A 10,292-nucleotide genomic window follows, 5' to 3' on the forward strand; every position below is an offset into this window, starting at 1 on the left:
TTCATGGAAACAGAACTAAAACATAAGTTTATTTTGATATGGAAACTTTTGAAATCCATAGTTTTGCTAGTATGCATTATTCTTGAACATTGTGAAGACCTTGCATATTTATAGCTCAAAAGAGCTGGGAAAATATGTCCTTTTTTAGGAAGTTTGAACTCAGAGTAGCCAATACTCTGTCTAGCTGATACATGGTCTATTCCAGATTTGTACCTTGGTCCTCTGGTAGCACTTGCGTATTTAAAAAACAAAGAAGGGAATACAGAAGTTGGATAGTACATCTGGCACAACAAAACAGCCCTGAAATCCTCATTTTCTCTGATGGAAAAGGAGACACTTGTGGTCCCCTCACTACTTCAATCTGCTCAGCACCCTCCTTTGGAGGGAGTAGAACTAGCTATGTCCTGGGACTGGTGTGAACACTTCATGGGGAGAGTTCAGTTCAGTGTCAGGTACAAGGCAAATACCAAGACCACATGGAGTCTATTTAATATTCTTTTTGTTGCCTCTGTATTGCAATTTTCTTTGAGGCATCAGTCATAGGCAGTGGGCCCTTGCTTGGAAAGTTGGGATTGAATAAAGGCAAATACAGCTACCCTCAGATGACATGATGCATGACAAGTCAGCACATTCTTCTAATCACAGACTGGGCTTTGTATTGGAACTGCAATTTGCACCATATTTAACCTTTGTGGTAAACAGGTGATCCATCACCCAGACTCATATTTAGGGTCACAGCTGCTTCAGGACGTTGCCCTCTACATCAGCCTCCCCTTCATCAGGGATGTCCCAACTGATTGGAAATATTTGCTGGATTATTCCAAATCCAGTGACTGATTGGTGTAGGAACCTTAAAAGACCTGCCCCTTTAGGTCTAATGTGAAAACTCATAACATCTTCAGAGCTCTGTGTGAAATTTGCTAAAGCCTATGGCTGAGACTTCATTCCAACTTGATGTCTCTCTCTGCCCAGACTTCTTTCTCCCGTTTCCTGTTTCTGCTGCTGCTTCTAGGATTCTCCTCTAATAACTTCCTGTATGCTAATCCCCAGCTTCCATTCTGATTCCAAGGGAAACTATCCTGAAACAGAGCCTAGCATCAAACATGCTGAAGTGAATATCATCTAGTTTTAAATTCAAACGTTGTGTCCAGATCTCAGAAATCGCCAATCTGAAGTCTTCTGTAGCTGCCACCATTTCTGGGCTACATCTGGTATTGACTCTTTCTGGACAGAGCAACACACAGAGACAGTTGCAGAAGGTAGTTAGTGCTGAGAAATAAGCAGGAGATAAAACATATACCTTAAACACTTCCACACTTACGTATTTTGGTAGGACTCTCTTGCTCCCAACTCTTGGCATTTGACCTAGTGCCAATGGAGGCTTCCCTCATCCTATTGGCTTTGTGGGAGTTTCAAGCAACATTTTGTTTGTGTCTTATGGGATCCCCAAATCTCTTTTTTACCAAAAGTGTATTGGGATTTATGGTACACTAGTTTATCACTGATTAATAGGGAGTCTCATTATGGACACTGACTCAAGTCCCACTGACATCAGGCAAGTTTTAACTACATTCTTAAAATCTAACACTGCTAAAGCTGTGGACAGCCTTATCATCTGTTAGAAAATGTATGCAAGTTATCATCAGATAGGAAGATCTTCTATGTTAATTTTAAAATTCCCTGAAGGTTTATTATAGTTTGAATACTCTATATAGTTTTAGTGTATCAACCTCAAGGCTTCACTAATCTGGGCCCTTCTGGTTCCTTGTGATAAGGAAGAAAAATTATATTCTAATTTTCTGTCTACCTCTTCTATCACTAAAATTATATTATGTCTGTGACATTGAATTTTGGAAAAAAATTATAGAAAAGAGTAAAAGCAATGCAAATACCATTCAGCGTGATTTGTTTTTGTGCTCCATAATTGTTATTCAAATCTATTTATATTCCACACATTTTCTTCCTCTGTAAACCAAACTTCCATTTCTTGGAAGGCTTTGATTCCTCTGCTCTGAAACTTCAGAAAGAGTGTTTGGGAGAATTCTAGAGTGGCTAAGCATTATGGAAACAGATGAAAAATCATATGAAATGTGAAAAACTGAAAGCAAATGTATTCTAGGCTCTATGTCCTCAAATCTCATCTTAGGATCAGAAATGAAGTAACTAGTAGTAGAAGATACTGTGTGCATCGACAGTTCCTAGTCCATGTGGGCTTCTAGCTGGTTTTTGATTAAGATTTTGACCCTTGATATATTGATGAATTGATAGTTTGGTTCATCTGATGTACAAAGAAAATTGTATAATAAACTTTCCTACAAAATATACATAGCGACAGTATCATCTTTATAAAGACATTGTTTCTGGAGGGCCCAGGAATTTGTGACTATGTAGCTTTGATAGTTTCATCAATGTGCCTCTGTTTAAGTAACTTAAATCAAATGTCAGTGTGCTTGAAATTTTACATATATTTTGTTTATACTATACTGGATATGCAGTGGTTTAATGACATGGCCCATATTCTCAAGGAACTCCATTAACTAGGGCAAATGCTTGTTTGTTAGTTTTAATACGTTTTGGCAAATTTTTAATATATTAATGTTTGGGAAACACAGATTAAAAGATATTTACTGTCCATTTTAAATAAATAATATCTCCATACAATTTCTATAATATTACATTGTTGCTTAATGCTTAAAGACAGATGAGAACAGGTTATGATCATGTTTATCTTAATAGACTTTGCTGCATCTTTGATCTTAGGTAAGCTGAAAGAAGATGGTGTATTGGGGGAAGAAAAAACTTGAATTTGTAGTCAAAACACGTGAATGTGTATCCTGCATATGTTTCTTATTCACTGAGCGTAAGAATGATTTTATTAATACCATGGGATTTTTTTCATTTATAAAAGGAAATAAAAGAATGGTAAATCAAATAATAACAAAACTAATATTTCTTGAATACTTATAATGTGACAGGTATTGAAGAATCATTATTATTATTCTAAATTTATAGATAAGAAGATTGAGTACAGGAAAGGTTAATTCATTTGTAGACAATTAAAATAGTTTTTGGCAAGTTTAGGAGCACTCCAGGACTACCAAGAAAGACTTAACTTGTGTCAGCTACTATGGCCTGATGTATCTACCTGAAAGGCTTATAGTAAGGCTCATCTGAGAAATAATTGTGAATAATTTTTAAATTCTAAACTTTGCAAACATGTGCATGTGGGATTTTAATTGCATAGCATTGGTAGTTTAATAACAATTAACATTTGCATGCAATTGTTAAATTTGCATCATGTATAATTTAGTAATAGAGTATGCCAACTAGCATTTTAATGTTTAGAATATCAGGGGAACTTCTGGGAACAGAGTTAGAAACATGGAACTACTAAATAAAATTAGCATAAATAGCCTGACTGCATTCTGTAATTCTCTTTGCTGTGGAACAGACTTTGGTAGAATGAGGCTTATCTCAAATTCATTCAACCTTCTTCAGAGTGGCAGATTTTGCTTCTTTCCAATTCCTACTGAAATGGCAATAAAGACCTATAAAAGGGAATAAATCAAAAACAGTAGTATAAGGGGGGATAAAGAGCCAACAGTTGATCGGAGATGTTGACAATATCTGAACACATAAGAAGTTATTTTGACAGATGAGAATGTGGTAGAAGCTACAGTTCATGACACAAGAAGAAAACAGAGGGGTCAGAAGCAATGGGATAGTCTCTGAAGAGTGAGGAATTCTGAGCCAGCAGTTATTGTGTACCAAGACTTAGAGTCTCTAGGGAGGTAGAGCTCATAATGACGAATGGAAATGCTAGCTCATAAATAGCAAAAAGGGCTAGTGTTTAGCTTAGCAGGTAAGATATTGAATACTTGCATCCTGTATCAGAGTACCAGTGTTTGTATCCTGTCTCTACTCCTAGTTCCAGCTTCCTGCTAAAGTAGGTCCTGGGAGGCAAAAGTGATAGCTCAAGTAGTTAGATTCCTGCCACCCAGCTAGAGGAACTGGATGGAGTTCCCAACTCTCTCCTCTATTCTGGCCCATCCCTGCTCATTTATTGAAATTTGGGAAATGAACCAAAAAGTAGTATCCTCTTCTTTCCCTCCTTTCCGACCTCCCTTCTTTTGTCCTTTTCTCCCTTCTTTCCTCATTTCTTCTCTGCATTTCAAATGAATAAATCATTTGTAAAAGGCACTATTTTAAAAAATGCTTATTTATTTGAAAAGCAGAATATCAGAAAAGAAAGAGGGAGAGGAGAGTAGAGAAGAAGGGAGAGAGAGAATGAATAAATGAATGAATGAATATCTTGCATCACTGGTTCACTTCCCTGAATGGCTGCAACATTCAGATCTGAACCAGGTCGAAGGTTGGGGCCAAGAACTCCATTCAATCTCCCATATGGATGATGGTGTCATAAACATCTGGGCCATCATTTGCTTCTTTGTCAGGCACATTAACAAAATGGTGGCTCAAGAACAGAGTAGGGGGCCAGCACAATGGTTCACAAATGCCAGCATCCCATATAGGTACCAGTTCATGTTCTGGCTGCTCCACTTCCCATCAACTCTCTGTTTGTGGCCTGGTAAAACAGAGAAGGATGGCCCAAAACCTTGGAACCCTGCATCTGTGTGGGGGACACAGGAGAAGCTCCTGGCTCTGGCTTCAGATTGGCTCAGCTCCAGCCATTGCAGCCACTTGGAGGGTAAAAACTCCTACCCTTAGCAGATGGAAGATCTTTCTCTCTGTCTCTTCTCTCTGTAAATCTGCCTTTCCAATAAAAAATAAGCATTTTTTTAAAGAGCAGAGTAGTATGGACTCAAACCAGCACTCCTTCATGAAGTAAGGAAGCAAGATAAGGTATGATACAGGTTTCATCAAATGAAGTACAGAAAACAGAAAGTAGAGATGAGGATTTTTAGACGGATTATAAGGAGCTATGAAATAGTCGGAGCAAATGTTACTACTCTTTTTTATCTGCGATACTAGAAACTAAATGTCCACTTGATAGACTGTTACTATCTCACGGACACTGACAGTTTCTCACAGAAGTGGAATATAGTAAAATGCATTGAATACTGAAGCCACTTTGAATGAATATAATTTAGTCTAAGATAATGTTGAAGAAATGCTGAGATCATGCATTGATCAAAGGTCATGATTATAAATATCTTGTCCTGCTGAGACATGGAAGTATTAATATGTATGGTAGATAAAAAGCCAGGAAGAAGGCCTTATTTTATGGGATGTACACACACACACACACACACACACACACACACAAATACTGGAAACAACATTAGAGACTATCAGTGTTTTCCAAACAATCATTAAAAATCTGGATGCTTACACATCTACACAGGTACTATAGAGAAGTTGCAATTTATGATATTTAATACCTGAATGCTCTCAGTGGTGGAAAGACTAGAAATTGTTTAACCCCGCCTCCCTCCACAGCAGTGCTCTTTCTCAGTTTCTTTACTTGCTTACTCTCGAGTAGAATAGACTTTTTGCTGCAGAGGACATTAGAAGGAGCATTGGAAATGATATAGAAGGGTATCACTGGCTCAGATTTTGGCAGGAAACTAGTGAATATATTAACCCATCCATCTCTACTACCTTATTCTTAACCATAGCAATTTCTGTCTTATTTGCTCTGTCTGTTTATAATTCTTGGTCAATTTGCCTGTTCAAGAAAAATATATGTAGGAGAAAAGATTGTCATAAAACAAAGTCAGTGCTCTGTATCTGCAGATTCCACACTGATAGATTTAATACCCATGTCTCAATAATATTCTGAAAAAATAATATCCATTAGACATGTACAAATATTTTTCCTGTCGTTAGTCAATAGATAATAGATATGACAACTATCTGATGTTACTTTGAAAGTTCATTGAAATGGAATTCAAAGAGTCTGGCATTGTGGAGTAGTAGATTAAGCCTCCACCCACAGTGTTGGGTTTCATATGGGTTTGAGTCCTAGCTGCTCTGCTTCTAATCCTGATCCTTGCTAATGGCCTTGGAGAAGCGATGAAAGATGACCCAAGTCCTTGGTTCTCTTCACTCATGTGGAATACCACCCCCAAAAAGCCACTGGCTCCTGGATTTGCACCAATTGAGCTGAAGCTATTGCAGCCATTTGTGGGAGAAAACCAGTAGATGGAAGCTCTCTCTCTCTCTCTCCTTCTCCCTCTCCCCCTCCCCCTCTCTCCCTCCCCCTCTCCCCTCTCCCCCTTACTCTCTCATTTCTTATTGATGTAAAAATCTTTTGAAACCCATGTGATTTTAAAAGGATTTCTTTGTTTATTTGAAAGGCAGAGTTATTAAGTTCTTTCAGATACTTAGGTCATCTTCTGCTCTTTCCCAGGGACATTAGAACTGGATTGGAAATGAAGCAGCTAGGAATTGAACCAGCACCCATATTTTATGTCAGCATCACAGGCATTGGCTTAAACTGCTGTGCCAGTATCCTGTTTTTATTTTTCAAATAATATACATTTTTCACTGGGCTTTTCAAATACTGCTCATGCATAAACTTTATATTAAGTGCCATTAGTAATTTAGAGGTGATTTAAAATACATATAAGTATGTGTGCAGGTTATATGTAAGTAATGTGCCATTTTGCATAAGGGACTTGAACATCCATAGAGTGGGTATCTGTGGAGGATTTTGGAACCAAATCCCTATGCCCACCAAAGGATGATGGTACTACATCACATATTACTTGATTATAAATCCATTTTCCACACTACACTGTATGAAGTATTTACTGACTTTAGAACAGTGTCTAAATCTCTGATCTTTGACTCACATGAAATCTCATGATGTTGATTCTACCTCCATAAATACTCACCCATCAACAGCAGCCTGCCTTTCCTATTTAGATCTACTTGAATCATTCTGTAATCATATCTCACCTCTGATCTCACCTGGTCCCAGGACTCCCCTCAATTCTCCTTGTCACGAGATCCCAATAAGTAACTTTCAACACCATCCAAATTTCTATTTTGTCTGTCCTACAGATTGATATTGCTCTAGACTAAGGGTTCTTTTATCAACACAGGCCCAATAGAGCCCCACCCAGCTTCTGCAAAGGGTACAGTCCAAACACAGAACCAAGCTTCCTCTTTAAAATCAGTTTGTGGTAGGCATGTGAACAGAGCTGGAGTGAGTTCATATGGATATGGGGACTCTGCCTGGTGGGCTTCTTTCTGACATAGGCTGGGCTTTGAGAAATAATGCCTACTGAGTGTCTTTAGGAGCTGTGGGCATGCCTGCAGTACTGCATTCCCTGAAAGGCAAACTTGGCCCTACTTATTGTGTGACTCACTCAGTGCCTGCTTCCTCTTGGACTTAACCCAAGGAAAAGAGTCCTCTCAGCAAAAACAGTTTGCATGCTTCCTTGTGTGTGGCCAGCTTAGCTTATTTTTTGAAGCTTTGCTTTAGAAACACAAAGCAGCCAGAGGGCCCCTTTTCTCCATTTGGTTTTGTGTGTCTTCTTAAAATTGCATCTTGGATAGAACTGTTCTTTCTCCCGTGGTGGTTTTATAACTTGCAAGTTGAACTGTGATACCCTGAAAGATCAACAAAAACATCCTCAGGGTAAGTAAAAAGAATATCCTATATAATAAACATGCTTCCTAGCACTGGAACAGGAGCCTCAGGGAAAAAAGGACAACCTTTCTATCTTCATTGTGAGCAAATGTGAGCAGGAGGGACAGAATAATTAATACTTCAGTATAACCTCAGTGCAAAATTTACATCCAGTAGATACTTGGGTGTTTGGCCACATATCTCTGAAAACTGACCTGCATTTGGGAGTGAGATGACAAGCACAATGTGTCCTCATTCCTCCAAATGCTCCACAGTTCTAGGCTTACACTAGTTCCATGCCAAATTGTAAATGTTTGATTTATAGGTTTTAGCCTGGGTTGCCTAGGAAACAGTTTGAGGTAACAAGCTTATGTGCTGAACCTGATTGGACAGTGCAAATCCAAGAAAACAGAAGTAGAGGAAAAAGGAGTACTGAAGTAGGGAAAGGAGGAGAAAAGGAACAGAAAATGTTTTTTAAGTACAGTCATCATTTTGTAACCAGTGTAGACAATTTCTTGGTCTTACAAGACATCTTCAGAAAGGCTGTGTGAACTACGTATATCAAAAGACTCCATCATGGTAGAAGACAGAATTCTCTGGCACCCATCTGTCTCATTATCTCTCATTAGTCAAGTCTGCTTTACAGGATATTTATTTTGTATAGTAGTTGATTGGTGAGGTGTCCCATCAGATTGCCAGGAATGCTGAGTGCTAAGAGTTCCTAGTGATCCTTCTCAGGTAATTGCCTAGGGCAGGGTCAGCAAACTTTCTTGTTTCACGGTCTAATTTTTATGCTTTGTGGACAATTCAGTCTTTAGCTATATTTTCTCAAGTTTGCCATTATAGTATGAAAGCAACGAGAAGGAAAAAAAGAAAATAGTTGTATTCCAATGAAATTTTTATTTATAGAATGAAATACTAGGTGGAATATGGCTCACAGACCATACTTTCACATGCCATGTCCTTTGATGAAAGAACTTACTTTACCCAAGGTCATGCTCTAGGACAGACCAAATCCAATCAATGATTTATGGGGGATAGGTGAATAAAGGCCCATCCCATTTCCTTAATTCAGGATATCCCTAAAGGGGAACCCCAATCTCTAGAATTTCCTAGAGCTAAACTCTTTGCTGTATGTTGTGAAGTCCAAACTTTTTCCCTCTGCCCAATCTTGCAATCAAATATTCCTCACTTTGCAGTTGGTTATTCTGGGCAGACCTCCCCAATAAGCTTTCTTCTTGCTAATCTCCTTCTCTGAGTATACTTCATCAAAAACCATTCCAAAACACTCCCCACAAGAAAGAGATGGTTCTTATCAACTACTCAGGAATCCAAAGTTCTGTGGGTCAATATCATCCAGTTTCAGGGTGTTAATAGGGTGACCTTACTTTACTAGTTTAACAATGGAGAGGGCAACAGCATTGGCCAGCCTAGCTCTGTGATTACAGAAACAGGGCATTGCTAGAGGCACTCTGAGTGGAAAGTAAGAAAAGGAGAAAAGCTCTGGCAGGACACATAATCTGAGCATGGTATCCAGATTTCAAAGGTGGGAGACGGGGGACATGTATGGTTGCAACTCCTCCATTTTTCCACATCTCTCTCTTTTCTCTACCTTTTCTTTAGCTTGAAGCTACTATAGGTTAAGCAAGACTGGACTTAAAGCAAAAAGGGATAAATTTAGATATAATAAAATTAAATATAGTCTTCAAGTGTAAGTTGAAGAGATACTTCTGATTCCACTAGTTGCTAACTGATTTCGTGAGAATCAGAACATCAGGTGTAAGAGAGAGCAGTGTCTAATTTGCCTGCTTCTGCCAGTAAGCGTTGCATCAAATTGTAGAAACATTAAATCACTAGGCAAGGGTATTTCATGTATATACTCTGCACATTTATTATGTATTAAACCAGTCAAAAATAGAAGACTTTTATGAGCCATTTTCTCAAGAAGATGTTTCCTACTCTGACAACACCCATCGTTACCTTTCCAGTTTCTTTTTGTTATGCTTTTTATGCATTTCTGAAAGTTAACTTTAGACCCATCAAATTATGTTGGAAAGTGTCACATTTTGTTGTTGAGAATCATTTAGTCCCATGAGGTTTATGGCCAGGGCTGCTAAATACAGATGATTTGAGCAGCCATACACAGTGTAATTATTATTGTTCAATGCCACTTAAGGTTTTCCTTGGAAAAACACACATGAATCTATTGGAAATTAGAATATTTCCTAGAGGTGGAAATAGATGTCATCTGCCAATTTGGCTCAGTATATTCTCAACAGAGCCATGGGATTTTCTTAAAATTGCTCTTATAAGAGTTTTGGCTTAAAATTGTGCTTTATTAAAGTTCAACTGGTCCTAAATGCTAAAGGGAACTTCAAGATCCTACTTAACAAGAAAGAAGTACGAAGTATGGAGAATAAGATAAAAGGCCAAGACATGGCCTTAAATGGAGCTAACATTGAACTATGTTTTGGTTGTTTTTAAATCACAAAATTCCTGAAATGATGTTCTAAAAAATGACTTGTCTTTGATGATTTGTCTTAACACAACATCACTGAGAAAATGTAAGTTATTACTAGTGTCTTAGATTCACTCAGAGGTATACCCTGACAGGTGTGCATGCAAATGTTTTATTTGACACTCCTAGGAAATGTCATTTAGTGGGTGGGAACAGAAACAAAGGGCAGGCAGC

Source organism: Ochotona princeps, chromosome X (assembly GCF_030435755.1).
Source record: "Ochotona princeps isolate mOchPri1 chromosome X, mOchPri1.hap1, whole genome shotgun sequence".
Lineage (NCBI taxonomy): Eukaryota > Metazoa > Chordata > Mammalia > Lagomorpha > Ochotonidae > Ochotona > Ochotona princeps.